Source organism: Dermochelys coriacea, chromosome 5, assembly GCF_009764565.3.
Source record: "Dermochelys coriacea isolate rDerCor1 chromosome 5, rDerCor1.pri.v4, whole genome shotgun sequence".
Taxonomy (NCBI): Eukaryota; Metazoa; Chordata; order Testudines; family Dermochelyidae; genus Dermochelys; species Dermochelys coriacea.
Genome location: NC_050072.1, coordinates 110,258,343 through 110,279,298, shown reverse-complemented (window position 1 = coordinate 110,279,298; position 20,956 = coordinate 110,258,343). Strand labels below are relative to the sequence as shown.

The 20,956-nt window shown below is 39.8% G+C and overlaps 2 non-coding genes across 2 annotated transcripts; both read left to right on the top strand.

Annotated features, from left to right (window-relative positions):
- The first annotated feature begins 1,966 nt into the window (after positions 1–1,966).
- TRNAH-GUG lies at positions 1,967–2,038 on the top strand. Its single transcript has one exon. It is a non-coding gene; the product is annotated as a tRNA-His (tRNA).
- A 4,214-nt stretch (positions 2,039–6,252) lies between these two features.
- Positions 6,253–6,324, top strand: TRNAH-GUG. Its single transcript has one exon. It is a non-coding gene; the product is annotated as a tRNA-His (tRNA).
- The last annotated feature ends 14,632 nt before the right edge of the window (positions 6,325–20,956 follow it).

The following is a 20,956-nucleotide window of genomic DNA, read 5'->3' as shown; positions in this document are numbered from 1 at the left end:
ACGGTTTCCCATGCCTGAGTAAAGTTTGCAGGACTTTGCTGAAGATCACTGAGCAGACCAGAGTTTGTAATATTCAGCATGTAGAAAACATCACATTTGAGAACTTAGTAATAGTAATTTTATTTTCATAAAAAAATGAGTAGTCTGGAGGCACCTTAAAGAAAAAACCTTGTTGTTTTTGAGGATACAGACTAACACGGCTTACCCCTCTGATAGCAAAATTATGAAAATAAAAGTATCTATTGCATTGATGTTCATCTTGGTTTTTGTTTTTTAAAAATCATGTCCATTCTATTTGTATATAATCTCACCTGGCATAGTAAGGGATGCTCTCCCAGGCATAGTGCTGCTCTGCATTGCCCCCTACTCAGTGCTTTGCACAGAGCCCATGATGCTAAGATTTTCTGTTCTGGCTGTGATTGCCAGTGAAGTTTTTGGCGCACACCTCTGTAATGGATTGGGCCCCCACTATTCTATCTGCAGTGCCAGCAACCCCATATTCTTGTAGATATTTCCAGTGCCAACTGCTCAGAGGAATTATCATGATAACACATTGTAATGTTTTTCAGTCTTAAATATGATTTAAGATAGTAGGAAGCTCTTATTTTAAGACTGTTCCCATTACTTAGACTGTTGCATGGTATAGTTGCATTTTGCTGGATACTTCATTTCACAGAATTGTATTAAAATCTCTCGTGCTTTGTTTTGGGTATCCGAACGTTGTTTGTGCTCGTTATATTGAGACCTGAAGATCTAGACGCAAAAAGACAGGTGGTTTTCAGCGTTTGGCTCAGTAGCATGCATCAAAGTATAATTCAGCAATAATTGACTGTTGCATTTAATCAGGGGTGAAAGTAAGTCTAGGGACTTACCCGTACGGGGCTGGGCTGGGGCCAGCTCTGGCCCCCGGAAGGGATGGGGCCTCGGGCAGAAGGGGCGGCGCTGGGGCGGGGGGTCAGAGCCAGCCCCGGCCCACCCTGTACCGGCAAGTGCCTCCTTCCCCCTCCCCGGGGTAACAGTGGCAGCTGGGGGCTCTGGCAGCGGTTTAAAGGGCCCGGGGCGGTAGTGGTGGCCGGAGACCTGGGGAAGCGGCGGCGGGGCTCTGGGGATGATTTAAAGGGCCTAGGGCTCAGCCGCCGCTACTGCCCCAGCCTCGCCATTGCTACCCCAGGGCTCCGGCAGCGGGGCTCTAGCAGCAAGTTAAAGGGCCGGGGGCTCCAGCCGCTGCTGGAAACTGCAGGCCCTTTAAATTGCACCTGGGGAAGCCGATCCACCCCAGTAGGTGCACCAGCTCTTGCTGGTATGCCGTACTGGGGCGTACCGTCTTACTTTCACCTCTGTCTTTAATTGATACACACTCCGTGGGCAGTTCCATGTGACGTTGGCATTGGTGTTTGAATATCTCCTGGCCTATCCAAGAGAATAACTCTATAAATACCGGAAAATGAATCTGAGCAACATTTCAGTGCATGGTATAGTTGGAAAAAAAATTCTTGGCAAGAACATTCGAAAGAATGTCACTGTGGAATAGTGAAATGACTGGTGCTTGTTTTTTTGTTAAGCAAATGTGGTTTTTGCATCTCGTTGGGAAAGAAATAGATACAGTTTCTGTGCCTAAATAAATGTATTGTCCCCTGACCGTATGTTAGAAATGTAAAAATGTGTGGGATTGCCATAAAGCATGGGTGGGCTTTTATGACCTTCCTGAACCTGTTCATGGCCCACTTTGGATGGTCGTGACCCCCAGGTTGATAAGCCATAAATTAATATTGAAAGTAGAATTCACCGCAGGAGCAAATGCGAGCAGATTGCAGAATGTAGTTACTTGCTTGCGAGAATATTGTAGCCAGCTGTGGCCCAGCTGATTTTAAAACAACAAAGTGGACGAGAGGTGGCGCTGTGCCTTTTGACTTCAACACTGCAACAGGGGAAAAAGCAACCTAAATATGCAGTCCCCTGGTAGCTTGCCGTGATCGTATAGTGGTTAGTACTCTGCGTTGTGGCCGCAGCAACCTCGGTTCGAATCCGAGTCACGGCAGGAGGGGAAATAATCTTTTTTTTAAACTACAGAATTTCAAAATAATCTATTAGTGAAACTTAATAATACAATGAACAAGCAATTAGAAATCTTGTAACTTATACAAGGATGATTTGTAAAATTTACCTATAGCCATAAGGTAAGTATTCATTTAATAAGCCTATTGTAAGTGTGTGGGCTGTTGGGGTTTGTTTTGTTCATTTTAAACGTCTATTTATGGATAATGTGAGGCACTGTGGCGTGGTGAGCATGTGATTTTTATTAATTACACCTGCTTTAGGTCTGGACTGAACAAGCTCATGCAGTCTGCTTATTTTTGATCTTTGCCAGTAGTGTCTAATAATAATAAAGCAACATCCCTGAATTACTTGAAATAGGACAGCAAGAGATGTGAAAATCATGCTTACTCGGGCATGAATTGTTGTTACCAGGAGGTTTTTCCTGGGTGACAGACAAAATTAACTGTCCCTCATCAGTGATTCCAGGAAACCCTTTGTCTCTGTGCTAAGCACTGAGTGTAATTTAACTTTCTTTATCACTGCCTCATATAAGAACTCCAGTTCTTAGAAAGAAGATCTCTAAAAGGGGCATTTGGATTTTATAAATTACACTATAGCAAATATCAGTAATTCATGTAATACATCATATAAATTAACAATAGAATTACATGCTATATAAATGAATGAGGGCTTATTGCTAAGGAGTTAGAATATTTAGATGCCATTTTATGGAAGCTCTGATTATTGGCTCTTAAGTGTATCAGAAGTAAGACTAAGAGCAAATACCTTTATTATTACTTATTTGTATTTGGTTTAATATCTCTCTTCTACGTGTGGATTATATCCTGGATAGAGAGGGGACTTGACAGACACACATTTTGGATGAATTCTATGATCCTGTATTTTCCAAAACCCCACATGAAATACAGGAAAAAGAAAAGGAGTACTTGTGGCACCTTAGAGACTAACAAATTTATTAGAGCATAAGCTTTCATGAGCTACAGCTCACTTCATCGGATGCATTTGGTGGAAAAAAAAAAACAACAAAAAAATTTTTTTTTTAGCTCACGAAAGCTTATGCTCTAATAAATTTGTTAGTCTCTAAGGTGCCACAAGTACTCCTTTTCTTTTTGCGAATACAGACTAACACGGCTGCTACTCTGAAACATGAAATACAGGCTTTCTGAAAGTTTTTACTGAAATTTTTCAGGGAGTTTATATACTGTGGCCTTTTTAGTTACAAGCTGTTATGGGAATTAAGTTTCCTGAAATTGTGAGCAGCACTCTGAAAAATAATGTGAAATAAAGGTGAGCTCATCTGTGCTTAAACAACGTTATTTACATATGTCAAGTCTGAGTGCACTTTAACCCGAGTCTTCTCCCACTCCTGTTATTGCTTGTGATGTCATCTGGGGAATAAAGTGGGGTGGCGGGTGTTGAAGTCCTCCACAAATCTTCTGTCAATATCAAAAAAACAATGTTGCATGTGAATTTCTTATTTCCCTATCTCTTTCAATGATGTGGAGAGGAGTTCACGAGTCTTGTGTTTTGTGAGTGCTTCTGTACACATTAAGTTGTTCCTGATTAACTCCATGTGTGGACACTCTTAATCCAGAATAAAAGTGTCCACACATGGAATTAATCAGAAACAACTCCATGCATAGACAAGCCCTTAGAGTGAAGGAAACTATGGCCTCGATTCAAGACAGTTCTTAAATCTCATTGAACTAAATGGGACCTATCACTGATACAGTGCTTTACAAAGGAAGTGAGTATCATTATCCAATTGGAAAACTGAGGTTCGGAGAGATGAAGTGGTTTGCCCAGGTCACCCAGCTGGCTGGTTTCCTGAATCCTATTCCAATGCTCTAGCCACTAGGCCGCACTGATGCATTCCTGAACTACAGTCTATAACAGGGTGATCTCTGCTAACTTTCTCCTAGGCTACTGTGTGGTGATCATTGTACTAAATAAATTAATAATCACTTTTAATTTATGGGCACTCTGTTGTGAATGCCTCTGTATATTAAAAGTAAATGTAAAGCACATTTACTGAACAAATTCCCTTAATTGACTGACTTCCGTAGTGAAGTAATACTGCAGTCTACCTCAATAAAGCACTTTTGCCCTTCAGAGACATACATATTTCACCTTTCTCACACCTCTATTTCTCACTGAGAGCACTTTGGCATGTCACTTCTGTGCCTCAGTTTCCCTCTCTGTAAAATGCCTTCCCATTCTTGTAAAGACCTTCCACATGGAAAGCACTATGTTAGTGCTAAATAGTCTTCCTAAACGTATAAGTTACAAAAAGGAGAATACATTGTGTACTGTCTGCTGTACTATTCTTATACACTTTGAAGTCTAGAGAATTCTCAACCAGTATAAAGTCATTGGAGCTGGCGCTTACCCCTTCCCTTTCAACCTGGCAGTCCCCTATGGCAATTCTCTGCTGGAGCATGATCACATAAGGGCTGTAGCTAGCTCTCATAAGTTAGAGATGCCTAGATGCTGCTCTAACTTATGTTGGAGCTGCAGTTGTGGCAACTTGAGAATCAGGCAGCCATAACTGGCTCTGTTATGGGCCCATGCTGCACTTAGAGCTGGCTCTATAAATGTAAAATGGATTATCCAGAAGAGACATTACAACAAATAAAAATAATGAATTCTCAAGGGAACTTCTGTGAGGAGGACAATGATGTATGGAGAGAAGTGGCAGAAGAAAAACAAGGTGGACTGGTTAATGGGCCCACTGACCCTTTTACCTTCCTAAGATTTTTCTTATGTAAATACAGGGAGATCCTGTTCTTCTGCAAAAACATAAGCTAAGTCTCATTCTTTTCACAGTATCTCTTACAAAAGTACTTGTGTGTGTTTCAGTAATTAATTTAAAAAATCTGTTCTCTGTGTTCCAAAGCAAAAGAGAGGATTTAGCCCAGTTGATTTACATGTAGAAATTTAATAAGTGTAGGTGGAAATATTCAGAACACACAGACTAACACAATGGAGATTTGTGCAGATCCTGGTTTAATAAAATATTAGTAGAAAACTGTTGCTTTTATCAGCATTAAAACATCATTGTCACAGTGATTTGCTGACTGCAACATCTCAACCCAGCAATGCTACTTGCTTTAAAGTCACTTCATCAGCTTCCCTAAAATTCCTCGTTAGAACTCTCTCTCTTGCTGTGAGGTCTACAAAAAACTTGACAAGTTAGGCAGCTGGTATGCCAAAACCACTGCCTATCATACTGGCCAACATTGTGTCTCTCTCTGTCCATATTCTCCTATTGTCTCTTGTCTTATGCTTAGATAGTAAGTTCTCTGGGGATGGGGGCTGTCTTTTTGTTCTGTGTTCATATAGCACATTGCACAATTAGGTCCTGATCCATGACCTGAACTACCAGGTACTACCACAATACTACTAATAAATAAATTAATTAATAATAACCTGAGAATCTCAGCTTTTTAAAACAGGTACATTTCTCTCCTGCCTGGTTGCAGAGAAAAACTTGAAAATGTGCACTCTAAATGCTCTAACAGCACCAGGGAAATAAAAAGAACTTCACATTTGGTATTTTTTAAAAATCTCTTGAGGTTTTTTAACCACTGCTATCATTTTTGAGGGCTTGATTCATGACTTTTGAGTGTGTGCAGTTGGCAGTACTGGGTCACTGGATTGAACAGTATCATTGTGTGTGTGGTGGGGGAATCTTTCAAACAAAATGAATTACTCAAAATCTCTAACTACTGTTTATTGGGGGTGGTTGTTGTGTAAGATCAGTTCCCCTTCTTTTCATGATAGGATAGCCAAGGCCAGTTTTTAAAAACTAGACTTCCAATCCAAACCCTATTTGAAATGCATTTTAGAAACTGTTGCAGGAAAAAGAAATGTACGGTATCAGCACCAGCTACTTAAAACAAAAGCTTCCACAATTAAAAAAACAAAACAAAACACCCCCCCCCCCACACACACACACACATTCTGTTGAACCAGTAATTTGAGAATAGAATTTTTTTCTGATTATGCACAGTTGTGGGGAGAAATAAGTTTTGAACAATGGAGAAACAAAAAAATTCTTAAGTCTTTCCTCAGTTTAGCACTGCCTGGAGGTGCAAACAGTCATGTGAATCATGGCAACCAATTCTCACTTGGTAGCTGTGTTCTCAGAGCTCTGGTAGGGGACAACCTATAGCATGCTAACTGCACTAGCTCGCCGTGATCGTATAGTGGTTAGTACTCTGCGTTGTGGCCGCAGCAACCTCGGTTCGAATCCGAGTCACGGCAGGAGGGGGCTGATTTTTTTTTTTTTTTGTTAATATATATTCCCTTTCCAAAGGCTCTCATTTAACACAATACTAACTACATATGAATGCTTGGTCAGCAGTAATTCAGCCAGCCCAAAATAATTGCATCTACTTATTCTCTAAAGCACAGCAAAATGTAAGGAAGGGGCAGTTGCACACAATTGCAATTAGCTCATTACCAGAGGAGGAAATTGAATCTCTTTGCTCCATATTTGCCTTATCCCTTTCTTTTTATGTCATTTTGAACAACTTCCATGAATGTTACTATACCCTGTAACTTTGGTGCAGTATTTAATTGACTCCATTCTGGAAGGGTTTTCACATACCTCTTTTTCCCAGTGAAGATATGATTTTCTTTCTGCAGTCTGTCTCTGGAAATTCCACCACCACAAAAGAAAATCCCAGAAGGACACAACAGGAAAAGCAGCAGAGGATGCGTGAAATTAAGTGTGATTCATTCCTGTAGCGTAAGGCTTTCCAGCACCTCGCTTCCAAGAATGAGCCATTTATGAGGTCAATAACTGACAGCAATAAATGCAAAACACCAGGTCTGTGTGTGACACAGGCACATTTGGTTCTAAAATAAGTGATAGGCTGTGGGAAATGAAGTACAGTTTTAGTGGGGGGCAGGGAGGTGTGGACAGGAGGGTATTGACAGCTGGGGGAAAAAGAGAAAAATGATGCCCATTCTTCCCTTTTCTTCCCTACTGCCCTGCAGATTTGACTCCATTTTTGGGGGGGAGGGAAGGAAGGAGGGCTGGTCTGCTAGTATGTCCAGAGTTGGGCTCACTAGAAGCCTAATGGAGGGAGAGCAGAAAGTAATTTAGGAAATGATCCTGGATAGTGTTAAAATGAAATGTTCTTTTTATTGGGGAAGAAAGGACCAACTGATGGAACAATTTAATCTCTTAATAATATCTAGGGTGTTTAAAACCTTCTTTCTTTATTAACTTTAGGTTACAAAACCCATTCCAACTCTGTCATAGGATACAAAATAATAAATGAGTTAAAAAATAAAGGCACAGGCTCAATCACGAGCCATTTAGTTTTGTTAAAGGGATTTCTCCAAACCAAATACACATAGGCCATGTCTACACTAGGAGCAATTTACCAGTGTAGGAATACTGGTATTTTGTGCCAGCAAAGTACTCCTAGTGTGGATGCAGCTATCCCAGCAGATCTGTGCTTTGTACCAGCATAATACCCCCCCACACACCCCAAGTGAAACAAGCTATAACCCATAAAAACCCAGTTTTCCTGTTATAACTGCATCTATGACCACAGAATTCTGATGGCCTGGCTATGTTGGACAGGGATCACACCTCTTCATACTCTGACCGACATAGGTATGCTAACACTAGGCTGTAGTGCAAACATAGCCACAGACAAACAAGGCAGGAGAGAAAGAAAGAAAGAAAAAGGAGAAGAATGCTCCTTTATGGGAAGACAGAAAGTAAATGGCTGTAAATTTTTGACAGCTCAGACTGGAGTCATAGCTTTTTTCCTAAACAAACAGAATCTCTGGTCCTTCTGAGGTCAGGAGAGCTTGATCGGAAAGCAAAATTCATGGCTTCCTAGTTCTTGGATGGAATAGAGTTCACCCCTCTCCAGGTGTCAGGTCTAGCAGAGATTGGATTCAGAAAAATGAGAAAACCAGTTCCAGGATAATCTTGGACACATTATTAAACGTGAGAAACACCCTGGCCATGAAGTCCACTAGGTGGTATTTAATCCCACTGAATCCATAACTCAGAGCAAATAAAGAAATGGAAAGGACAGACACTGAATAAGTCAGAACAAATCAGTCCATCAACTACTGAATCACACCCAAAATTCATTTTGGATTTTACAGCTATAGTCCCTGGGGAAAAATCCACCCTATTTATAGCAATTGTTACAGAAGTTTCTTGTAACTACCTTTAACTCAAGTTTAGTTCTTACACAAGACCAATTTAAAGCAGTCTTAATATGTTGTTGTTGTTTTTTTTTTAAAAAAGGCCAGTTTTCAAAAGAGAAGTTCACAGCATGCACTAGGTTTTTCTTAGCATCACTGCATCTAAATAATTTAGGCATTTTCTCTACAGTTCCGTGGTAAGAGGTTATTAGTTTACTTTACAATTTTTTAAAAATATACAATATTCCCCCTGCAGTTGTATCATAAATATGTGACTGAATCCACAGTATCTTTTGTGACAGAAACAGAGCCAGTGCACTTGCGACCCTGGGATGACTGATAGAAGTATTGCAGATGCTAGTACAACAGACCCCACTGTGCAATAGGGTTTCCTAGAGAGACAAGATATCCATTAAGACCAGCAGTGCTGAATGTTACAATGCTGAGAGGTATACAACAGGGAATGCTAGGGGCATGGGTTCTCCTTCCAGTAGCATTTCCTTTGTTTAAAACATTATTATTCTTTAGTCGATCAGCGGGTATTTATTATTAGTCAGGGGGCAGGTGGTTTAGCAGTCAGGAAGCATGAGAACTAAATGATGATAGAGGGGCAGGATACAAAGGAGCCAGGACCCAATGAGGCTGGGGTGCTCCATGCATCTGAGCCCCAGGAGAAGCATGAGCCACTTTGGGAATGGGAAAAGCAGACCGAGTAGTATGATTATACTGGGATAATAGATCATAACAAAATATTTGCTACACTCTGACACTGAATACTCCAAGTGGATACAATCTGGAGAGTGTATTTCCAGTGCCAGTTAATCAATATTTAGGGGGCTATAATATAACAAGAAAAGTTCTTTTCTCAAAGCCTTTCAAGTGACCTACATTCTGAGAAATCTTTTGAAGGGAGGTTCTTCTGTGGAAATACCTGGAACTATTGTATTTCGCAGGCAGGGCTGCTCAGGATGACAGGGAGAAACAAAACATTGTCTGTCCATGAGAAAGTACTGGGATGAATATTAAAGCATTAATGAACATACAGGGATGTTCCTAACCTTTGCAGAATGATGGGGCAATGAGATCTCTAATTTTAATTTCAACAAATCTGATAAAAATGGTAAGATAATTCAATGGACCAATTTCAATTAAATTCCAAATCAAAATGCCATGCTTATTAAGTTTATGAAATAGGAACTGGGAAAACTTCTGAATCTAGCCAGATCTTTTCAGCGAATGTCCCAATTAAAAAAAAAAAAGCAACAGGCCTAATTCTCTACTGTTCTGTACTTTTGTGTTGTGCAGAGTGAGCATGAAATGCTACCATTCTGATTTGGTAGCATTTTTACACCTACTTTTCCCTGGTTTAAATGATTTCATGAGAGGCAACGGTGTTGAGAATTAGGATTTTTTTCATATATCTACTAAACACACACACACCCATACACACACACCAAGAGTTTACATAAAAGAGAGGGAGGGCTAGAGAGAAAGCAAGAGAATACATGCAGGCGGGCAATGCACCACATTTCTGTTTTGAAACCCATAACTACACAAAATCTTGCCTTCTTCTGGGTTTTGTTAAGAAACTCACAACTTATCCCAGGTTCGTCAAAAGATTCACAATATTATAGGTGTCCAGGCCCATTTTTGGTTTGCACTGAAATTGTGCAGAATTCATGATCAAGAAGTGAAGCAAGGTGAAACTCGGTAGTATGTCATTTATTTTCAAACCTGAAACAAAGCTAAACTCAAAGGGGTGAAATCCACAAGGATAAAAAAAATCCTCACATAAGATTGTGTAGCATCCCTCCCCCTGCTTTCCGTTTCATAGAACTCATTATATATGGGAAACCAGAGACTTTACTTTATCTAGTGAACAATACAGTTTTTAAACACTAGAGAAAGATTATGGGAAATACCATACAACTGTAACATCATGCTCCAATTATTCTTTTCTAAATGCAAAATCGGGCATTAGGAACATCTTTCTGTCATTCTTCTTTTACCTAAAGTCCCACCAATTACCTTCTTATAATGCTCAATAAACTCAGAAATGAACTTTCAGATGTAAAACCATCCAAATTGTCCAAAATAAATTGCTAACATGCTTTACTGTGGAACAATGAGCTCTTTAAACTTGTAAGAATTTTTTCTACCATAGAAGAACTCCTTTCAAAGATTCTCCTCAACATGGGCCCCTTGAAAGGTTTTCAGAAGGGACCTATAAAATATTTAATACAGGTTGCAGTCCTGTAAAGAGAATGAAAAACAGAATTCATTTGATTTGATGACTGCAGATTCAAAACAGCCACTGCTTTCTTCCCAACTCAACCCCTGATCTGAATGTCAGACACGTTAGAAGTCACTCTCCTAGATTTGTGGAGAAGGAAGAAGAGAGCAAAAATAGATACCAGCCTTAATTAATTAAGTTGATATCTTTTTCCAGTTATTGTTCTATTCAGTGATCCCTGTTCAATGGTTGTGTTTTTTAATTGTTCTTTAAAGTAATCTGTCTTTCATGGCCAATCACTATAGTATCTGGGCACATTCATTTTGTTTCAGGGCCAAATGTATGCTAGTCACTTTAGAGATGCAGAGAAAGATGGGTCCCTGTCTCAATGATTTTACAGTTTTTAGAACAAAACATGTCATTCAATGTGGGTACTTACAAACAGAGGGGCTAGAGAGTAAGAGTAACTTACTTAATGATCATGCGATCAGTTTGCTTCTTGTATGCAGAGAATGCTGCGGAAGTGAGACTTTTTCATGAAGATTTATATTAGTTCCTAGAATACAGGTATGCAAATTAAAAAATAAAATTCAGACTTCCGGACCAAAAGGATACTGTGGTTGATTTAAAGTTAGATTCTTGTTAATATCTCTAACTTATTATTATTTTTATTATTAATAATAATAATAATAATTAATGCAGTGTGCAAAAGTATGCAAGTGTAGTTGGAACATATTAGCTAAAAATTTTGAGCCAAAAGTCTCATATTTTATATCTATATATTGTGATTCCCAGAACAGTCAATGGGAGTTGCTCACAAACATTCAGTCAAGGTTTAAAACTGGCTCAAGGGCTGTATCACTGCATAAGTCACCTAACTGTTCTGTACCTCAGTTCTCCTCCTGAAAACTGGGATACTAACTCTTTCTTACCTCACAGGATTATGGTAAGATCCATAAATATTTGGGAGGTACTCAGATACTATGGAGAGGGGGAGCTATATAAGTAGCTGTATTTAGAACCCTGTGGGGATACAAATTTATATCTGTGGATATAAATCGGTATCCATGGAATCGCAGGGTTCTTCGGGGAACTGCAGCGGCAAAAGGAGCAGAAGGTGCGGCCACCACTCCTAGGAGCCAGCATCCCATGCTGGCAGGATCTCCAGCGTGGCTGTACCACCCGCAGACCTGCCCTTTGCGGTGGGCATCAGGCTCACTGGCACTGTCTCTGGGCATGCTCTTGTATTCAAGTGGCGACACATCCACAGACAGCTGGGGATGGTACAGCCCACTGGAAGAGCTGCCAGCGTGGGGCACTGGCTTCTGGGAGCAGTGGCCCCATGTTCTGCTCCTTTCGCTGCTGTGGTTCCCAGGAGAACCCTGCAGTTCCACAGCTACTGATTTATATCTGCGGATATCTGCATCCGTGGATACAAATTTGTATCCGCGCAGGGCTTTAACTTTGTAGATGATTTCAGGGAGCAGCATGAGAGAAAGCACAAAGTGCTTGTTTGAAAATTTCACAAGTGGCCAATAAAAGCTAGCATCACTGGCAGAGCAGAGGCAATAACCTGATTACAGCAGCTGGGGCCTTAACACTAAATAACTCAAGAATCATGATAAAATTGCAAGAATTGGCAACACTAAGTAACTGCTATTAGAAACTCAGCCTGCTACCTTTGTTATTTGTAAAGGAGGATTGTTGCAAAGTTTGAGAGATTACTTTTCAATTCACAATTGTTCACAGCACAGTTCTAAGTGTGGCTGTTATTAAAAAGGGACTTTCAACTAGTGTGGGTTTCATGCAGGAGGGGGTTGGTGAAAGCTTACAAGTCCTAATATAAAATATTTTCATTATATTTTTTTAAAAAATCAGTGAATATACTTTGGGGAATTGGGAGTGTTTAAAGTTAATATCTCGTAACAGAGCTGTGAACTCAAATAAAACTGTAAAAAGAAAAGGAGTACTTGTGGCACCTTAGAGACTAACAAATTTATTAGAGCATAAGCTTTCGTGAGCTACAGCTCACTTCATCGGATGCAAATAAAACTGTGTTAGCACTTGCAGACCAACATTTGGAGGGTGATATGTTTAATGTTGTGCCACAGTGCATCGCTCTTTAGAGATAATAAAAACAGGAGGGCAGATAGTGGGGCTGATCACAGCTGAATACTGACATTTGGAGTTAATTTCCCCCTTCACAACAACCAGCAGCAGGGTCTTCCCTGTAGCTTAGTGATTCACCCACCAACCGTAACTTGAGCTATTTCAGAATGCCAGTGGGCTTAATCAATAGACAGGCTGCAGTGTATTGATTTTCTAACAGGTATGCTAAATATTCTTGTTTGTAGCTTTGCTTTTTGAGATGAGCATAAGTTATGTTGTCCAACCGTGCTCAATGAGGGTGTCACAGTGGGGCCATTTATTGGGAGAGTATAGTTGTGGTAAATCTGGAAGACTGCAGTGACCATGTATCCTTAAGTAGATAGCACTTCCATCGAGCTGAGAGGCTGTTCTGGAATATTAATATCAATGTGGGCAGAACTTGTCCTGGGTGTCAAACACTGGGGAAGAGGATAACCTCATCCTGGTGTTTCTTTAGAGGTAACTTAGGTTATTGCTATTTATATATAAGTGCAGTTGTTGTTCATGATGCTTTACTGTGGATCTTTTCCTCAAAACCCACTGTGTGACTTCGGGCAATGTAATCCCAGCAGGAGTATATGTTTCACATAAATCCCATTTTCAATGGGAATATCTCAGTAACAAGGCCAGCAGATGTCAGTCCTGATCCACTTTTTTTCCCTCTGTACTTACACAATTACAGACCAATGTTTAATAGCAACTTGACTATAATCCAGCCATTGTTTGTTGAGTACAGTTGATACTGGCTAATTTGAATGAATGACTGGGAGACACATTACAGGTTACTGATGTTTGTGAATTAGTGGGTAAGCAATGAAAATTGTGAGGATAATGCATCACAAAAAATGTACGTTGTTCTTTTATTTTGACACTTTGAATTTAGTTGAAGGAGTTAGTTATTTCAGTTTAATAAAACCTGAGTCCAAGCTTGAAGCTTATGTTTAGTGCAAGTTAAAAGTACAAATTGGAAATACAGATGGATCCAATGTCATCATTTATGAATCTACCCAACCAAAGAGGTTCCTTTACCTGCTTGCTCAGACCATCAGAAAAAGTTTAGGAAAATAAATATCCTTTCCAATGTGTTCTGATGACCAACAAAGTTTATGTGAGCAGGGAGAGAGGGGAGGGAGATAGAAATGAGACCGCTCCCAGGCAGACATCTCTAGGGACTGAGCTTGAACATCTCCGTTGATATTCAAGCAGGAGGAGAACACACTTAGGATATTTATAACATGTACTGTAATATATTTTGCAGCAGTGATGAAGTCTTAGTAACATGGGATCTCCCTAAATCACTCAGTTGAGAATTGGAGACCAACAATCTTTGGTGTGATTAGTTAAGTATGTGGATTAGCGGAACTGTATTGTATTGTCTGACTTCTCTTTTTTGCCAAGGTGAATGAATATAGTGCACATTGCTTCATGCAAATTGTCTATGTTTTTGTAAAATCAATTGACCCTTGTTCTCCCACTGTCTACAAGCTAGCTAAAGATGTCATTTAGTTTAACAGTCTATTCAAACTATTGTCCATTTTTTTTACCAGGTACATTTAGTTGTTGTATTAGTGTAATGATAGAAAGCTCCTCCATTGTGCTGCAAATTAATTCCTTTGCTAATCATTTATTTTTGTACTGTTCTTTGATCTAACTTTGTATTGAGTCAAGGTTCTAAATTATGTTAACAGTCCTTGAGACAAACTTTCTCCACTCAGATGTACATGCATAGCTCCTATTAAAGTTTACGGGAGTTGGGTTGCGTGACTGGGGCCCAAATTAATTTTACTTCCATAATGCTCATGCATAATCTCTGGTTGATTAAATGTCCTTCTACTTTTTATTTAAGAGATAATAGAAGCTACAATAATCTGGTTCCCCATCGCCCTCGGTGGATAAACTGCAACATTGTAGACTAAATGGTTTTGTCCTGGGCGAACCGGATTATTGTCAGGAAAACCAACAAAAAGCTACTGGTGGCATGGTATTATGCCAGCTATCTTTTTTTATTTAAGTGAGTTTTAAAACTGTTGACATTTTGAACTCGAAGACCTCTTAGTGAAGTTTTAGGGCTTGTCTGTACTTGAAATACTGAAGTGCTTCACAATAGACACTACCTACACCGACAGGAGGGGTTCTCCTCTTGGTACAGGTGATCAACCTCCCCCAAAAGGTGGCAGCATTGCCTACACCAGGGATTAAGGCATTTTAACTACATCATTCAGGGATGTGGATTTTTCACACCCCTGAGTAGCTAAACTGGGTCCACCTAACTTTTTAGTGTAGACCAGGCCGTAGCTAGTCTGTCTACCTTTAAAAACTACAAATGCAAAAGCTAGATTAAAGCTGATTAGCTGTTGCGTGCCTCCAAGGAAACAATTTGTCACATAAGACAATATCAACATGTTTGAATGCAAAACAAGTAACTCTTGAGTTCCTAGGGCATGATAGTCTCAGTTACATTTCTTTAATTGACTTTGGTTGCTAAAAATTAACCATTTTCTTAAGAGAGTCTTTAATTAGGAATGTAGGGATCTTGGTCTACTAGCATGGGGTATGAGTAGTTCCCAGTAAAAGGTTAGAGAATAAGGCCTCCAGGATTCTCTCTATTTATAAACCAACATTTGATATGAAATAATCATTGGACCTAACCTTGTGGAGGGGCCAGCAACCTCATTTCTCATCAATGTCATTAGGAGTGGAGGTGCTTGGCCCCTTGCAGGATCATGCCCCTTTATCTTGCCTTATGCAGCACTTTCTCACATTCTGCTAGAATGAGATATAAACCAGAATCAAACATTTATTCTTCATTCAGGCCTGTTCTATGAGTTGAAAATATCTGGTCAACTTTTCATGCTCCTGGTGGTAAGATGCTGCAGTGATATCAGGCCATCACTGTCTTGTCTTCACCTGAGCAGCCTGATACAGGGACAACAATAGAACAGATCTGTGCATCAATGGCTGTAAGATTCCACTTGCAATATGACTTTCAGAATAGAATGGAAAATATTAGTGAGGTACCAGTACTGTGTTATAGCTGCACTAAAGTAGAGAAATGCCATTAAAATCCCAGTGCTTCTTTGTCTTCCTTCCCCTTTAAGTTTTCTTTTTCCTCACACATCATTATTTTTGGTTTGTACCAGACTGGGCTTGAATTCCTACTTCTATTTCTATAAAACTGTATCAACAATCCGAAGCCAATGGAAGAACATGATTGAGCACTTGACTATTACACAGTGACACAATGGCTGGGGAGAGGGCCCCACATGACAGCATTTTTACTGTATTGCCTGAAAGCTACCTGGGCTGCATTGCCACACCCTGCTTTAATAGATTGGAGACTTGATTGTTCTGCAGGATGCTGGACCGTCTCAGGATGAAAGGGGGGCTGTATGCTAGGTTAGGCCCCACTGATCATTGGCTAGCCAGACAGAGATGGGAGCTGCATGGCTCCTTGCTCCTCAGCATCATTAATTTAAACCCTTTCCTGGGGCTTTTCAAGCCTCTTGTTCCATTTTAGCCTAAGTCACCCTCCCTTTCCATAGCAGCACAGAACAGGACTTGTGTTTTTAGAATGCCATGTGTCTGAGCAATTGCCTGTTTTAGGGGTCAGGAAAGAATTTTTCCCATTAGAGCCAAATTGGTTGAGGCCTGTTAGGTTGGTTGGTTGGTTTGTTTGTTTGTTTGTTTTTGATTTTCCCTTCTTCCCAGCATCAGGGAGACATAGTTAAATTAAACAGGAATGAGATTTAGACATATAATATTAGGGATTTGTATAAATGTTAAGTTTGTTGCAACTTGAGGCCAGTGTTTAGTGCAGATAAAAGGCCAAGGACCAGCACTGAGCAATAAGAGACCTGGAATTTTGCTAGTGAACATCGGATCTTTTGCAGGGGAAGGGGAACTTTGGATTACTTTGGAAACCTGAAGTCTTTGAAGACTGAGGTCCCTCTTTGATAGTTTCTGTCTCCCTCACCATGCTAGGGTGAGAGGATTCAGCAGACCAAGCTGAATCCAAGGGATAGGCAGAGAAGAGCCCATCCTGAGTTATGGGCTATATGAAAGGAACTCTGTAAGCCCTGCACTGGACCCACATAAATGCCTGGTACAGAGAGACAGCACCCCTCCCTGGTGCTAGGTTTAATAAAGTTGTGGTCTGCCACTCAAATCCACTCTTGTGTCTGTCCTCATTTACCTGCATATCCTGATTAATAGGGGCTTGGAATGGCTCTGGCTGCATTATAGTCACCTCTGGCATACCTACTGTTAACCCAAATGCAGTCTTTTGAAATCCACTAGACTGTGTTTATAAATCAATCCAGCGTTGAAACCATTTTACACCGTAATAAACCTTGCAGCACAGAATATTTGAATAAGTCTAAAAAGTCAGTCTAATTAATTTGATTCCTGCAGTAGCAATATTCTTACTTTTGCAACTGTGTGCAACTTAGGAGCCGGGACAATTTTTTTAGCTGAGTTAAGCCCAGTGTACCTATAAAGTGTGTTTATTATATAAAGCTCCATTGCAATCAGCAGAACACTTAGACTATGATATTTAATGTAATGCCATGTTGTAAGAATATCTATTTTGTGAAATGTACAAACGTAGGATTATTTTCAATGAAGGCTTTTAATAAAAGGTGGCTTTTCTGAACCTGGATTGCTGTCTGACATCATTTTTGATATACTCCTATCCAAAACTATAAACCTATTTTTCATCTTGTGCTTTAGTGCTGGCTTAATGTAAGAGCTAGTTGAATGTTTAGTATTTAAACATGCATTTTCATGGTATCTATGCAATAAAATTTCCCTTTGCTATTAAACCAGCATTAAAGCAAACCACCTCAAACATATGCAAGCCTGTGGAAATCCACAAAATGTGGTTCTACATCCTATGACCCTGTTCAGCTGAAATTCATCCAGGGTGCAGTAGCTTGGTTTGTGCCATTTTGTGAAGAAAACAAAAGGGAATAGAGCTTGTGTTTGAATGCCAATCCCTATCCAACTCCCACCCCTACATATCAGCATGCTGGATGCAAATATGCCAAAAAACCTCTTCGTTCATGACCTGGAAGCTGTATTTCTATTTTTGAAAGTTAATCCAGCTCAAAAATGGATTAGAGATGGTACATCCCTGAACAACAGACATGGAGGATCAGAACAGACAGTTGTTTAGAAATCCTGTCCTTTATACCCAGATTTCATGCACAAACATGGATGGCTGCAATCTTGCCCATCTGTTTAAATGCATAGCAATGTCAAACTTGCAAGTTTGCCAGACCTTTGGGATCATAAGGCAGAGGAGCCAAGCAAACGTAGGCTCAGCTCGGCAACCCATATAGTACTCCAAGTGCATCTCTTCTACGGGAAGCCCCTCCCTGAAGTAATTTTAGGGCAATGCTGAAACACTTTTACAATAGCCACATTAGACTTGATCATGCTCTTCACACTTACCATATGTTCTGTTTCAGAGTAGCAGCCGTGTTAGTCTGTATTCGCAAAAAGAAAAGGAGTACTTGTGGCACCTTAGAGACTAACAAATTTATTAGAGCATAAGCTTTCGTGAGCTACAGCTCACTTGATCCGATGAAGTGAGCTGTAGCTCACGAAAGCTTATGCTCTAATAAATTTGTTAGTCTCTAAGGTGCCACAAGTACTCCTTTTCTTTTTGCATATGTTCTGTGGAGAAGAATAACTGAAAGGTAAGAAGGCAAATGTTCACAGGCACATCTGAATATCAACAAGACTGTTTAGGCAATGAGTGCTTAAGGGAGTCATAAAGACCTCTTACTTGCAGAACTGTTCAAAATATATGCTCTTCAAAATACCCATTCCTGGTGATAATTAACTCCCCATTTTCCTTTTTACCTTTTTTATTTATCCTTTGTCATACCATATAAGGCAAGAAATGCCCACGTCATTAAATTTAGCTTCACCAAAGTTGTGCTAATATTGAAAAATGTTTTTTTTGTTTGTTTTTTGTTTTTTTTTTTACAGTAAAGTCAACCAGGCCATGGAACAGTTTTTTTTTAATTAGGTAGTTACAACAAAATCATCCTATTATGAAAGCTGTGTAAAACCACTTTTATCAGGTAACTTTCTGGGACCCTGACCCAAAGTATTTTCAAATGTGATGAGTTGTGCTCCTCCTTTTTATTAATAGGTCACACATTCATTCAGCAACCAATTTTTCTATGGTGCCTTTGAGCAGTCACTTGAGACAAGTCTCCATTGGTGTCCCTTCAAAGTACATATTTCAGATCTGAACTTTCCCAAATTTCAGGTTCAGGCTCCTCTTCGAAGGAGGAGATGTAGAATATATATCCTCTTTTATAAAAGAAATATTGAAAAACCTACCCTATCGTGGGAAGAAAAATAGAGCTAGTAAGCTGGCCCTTAGAGCTCTGGGGCTACAGGGTAGTTTTCTGGCATCTGACATCAAAGAATGATCTGTAAACCAGGCAACAGATATTATGGAATTCATAAAATGTTTTTTTTAAATAGCTTATACATATTTGTGTACTGAATTGCCCCCTTAAGCTGGATATTAGGAGATTCAGCACATATTGTTACTGTTAGAGCAACTTTCCAAAGTCCTTTGTGGTTCACCTTTAGGAAAAAGTTAAGTATGTTAATGGAAACAACATAAGATATTTCCTGACTGTGAAAGAGGCTAGAAGTAGGTGATTCAATAGCTTGCTTACAAATTTGTCATTTAAATTGACCTATACAGCTGACCATGTATGCTATTTCTAGAACATCCATCACCACAATATTCTAGTGCTAAGGTTAGATCTTTCACATTTCGGGCTGAACTACTTGATAAATATCCTTTTAATCTGTACTTGATATTTTTGTCAGCTGTCTCCATAAAATTGAAAGAATTTGCATATTGGGTTGATGTTTTCACATCACGTATACCAGGAAAAAGATATCAAACACCATTTGTCTTCTAAAAGATCCTGTGATAAAAATGGCAATTACATGAGACTGAATGAGGCTCACAATAGCGCAACTTACCATGCCACAGCATACATAACCCCTCCCTCACCCAGAGTATTCATTTTAAAAATATGGTTTAGGATATTTTGTGGGAAATAATATAGATCAGGCTTGCTTGGAACTCTAAAAATAACCTTGTTGTTCTGATATGGGGATTTCTCTGCAGAGGATTACATAACATGGAGTGAAATGACCTTCCAGTCGCCCTTTGGCAGCAAAATGGCTTATTGTTGTCACCTCAGGCTAGTCATCAGTGTCCCTTATAATGTACACCGAGATAATCATGACAATCTTGGCTTCTCCCTCTCTTTTAGATCCATTGCGTGTGATGCATAGTTGTCCCAAACCCTCTTTTTCCTCCGTTCTAAGAACTACATTAATTTCCCAAAATGTTCACAATAGCAGTAACATGCTGCCTGCCAGCTGTTGTACATTAGTAGTCATAAACAGCGTAACACAATCCAGTTTTATAAATGCTTGACCCTCCTTGAGGCTTACCATATTGCTTCTATTCCAAGAGGTGTACGGGTCAGAAAGGATGAGCTCAATCCTAGGGTGTCCATGGGCTTGAGTTGGAGTGGCTATCCCAAGTCTCTGCTAGAGCCCTAATGTCCACATGGCTATTTTTAGTGCACTAATATGAGCCCTGCTACCACAAGCCTACCTGGGCTGGGAGACTCGCTGCAGACCAACAACAACCAAAACATGCATTTTTTTTCACTTGGGTTAGCTAACTCGGGTTAAAATAGCAGTGAACACAGAGCAACCCTGCTTAGCAGTTCAAGTTCAACCCCAGGCTGCCCTGTAGGCTTGAACTTGAGCAGCTAATCTCAGTTAAGCAGAGTTGCCATGTTGCTGCTATTTTAACACAAGCTAGCTAACCCAAGTTAAGAACACACAATTTTTTGCAGTGTAGGCATACCCTTAACCTCTCTCTAACTGAGGTGCCTCATCTGTAAAATGGGAAGAATAATGTGTGTTGTGAAGCCTAATTCATTAATATTTGTTAAGTGCTTTGCTGGGGAAGGCTCCATAGAAAGGTGAAATAGCTATCTATGGTATCTAGATACTCCTTGTAGTAATAAAAATGACACACCAATGACTTTTCAAACTCAAGTAAGTTTCGAAGCATAATTACGGTATAAGACCTTCTTTGATGATGGAATGTAACATCATAAATAATAGGATTTGATTAACTGTATAACTATTTCATCACCAACAGAATTGTTCTATGAGGTGTCAGATGAATATTCTTGGTTTTAGTGGTGGGGGGGCTTGGAGGCGGGGGTGGGGGTTGGTGAAGTCCAATTCTACACTCCCGGCTACTGTAAAACTTTT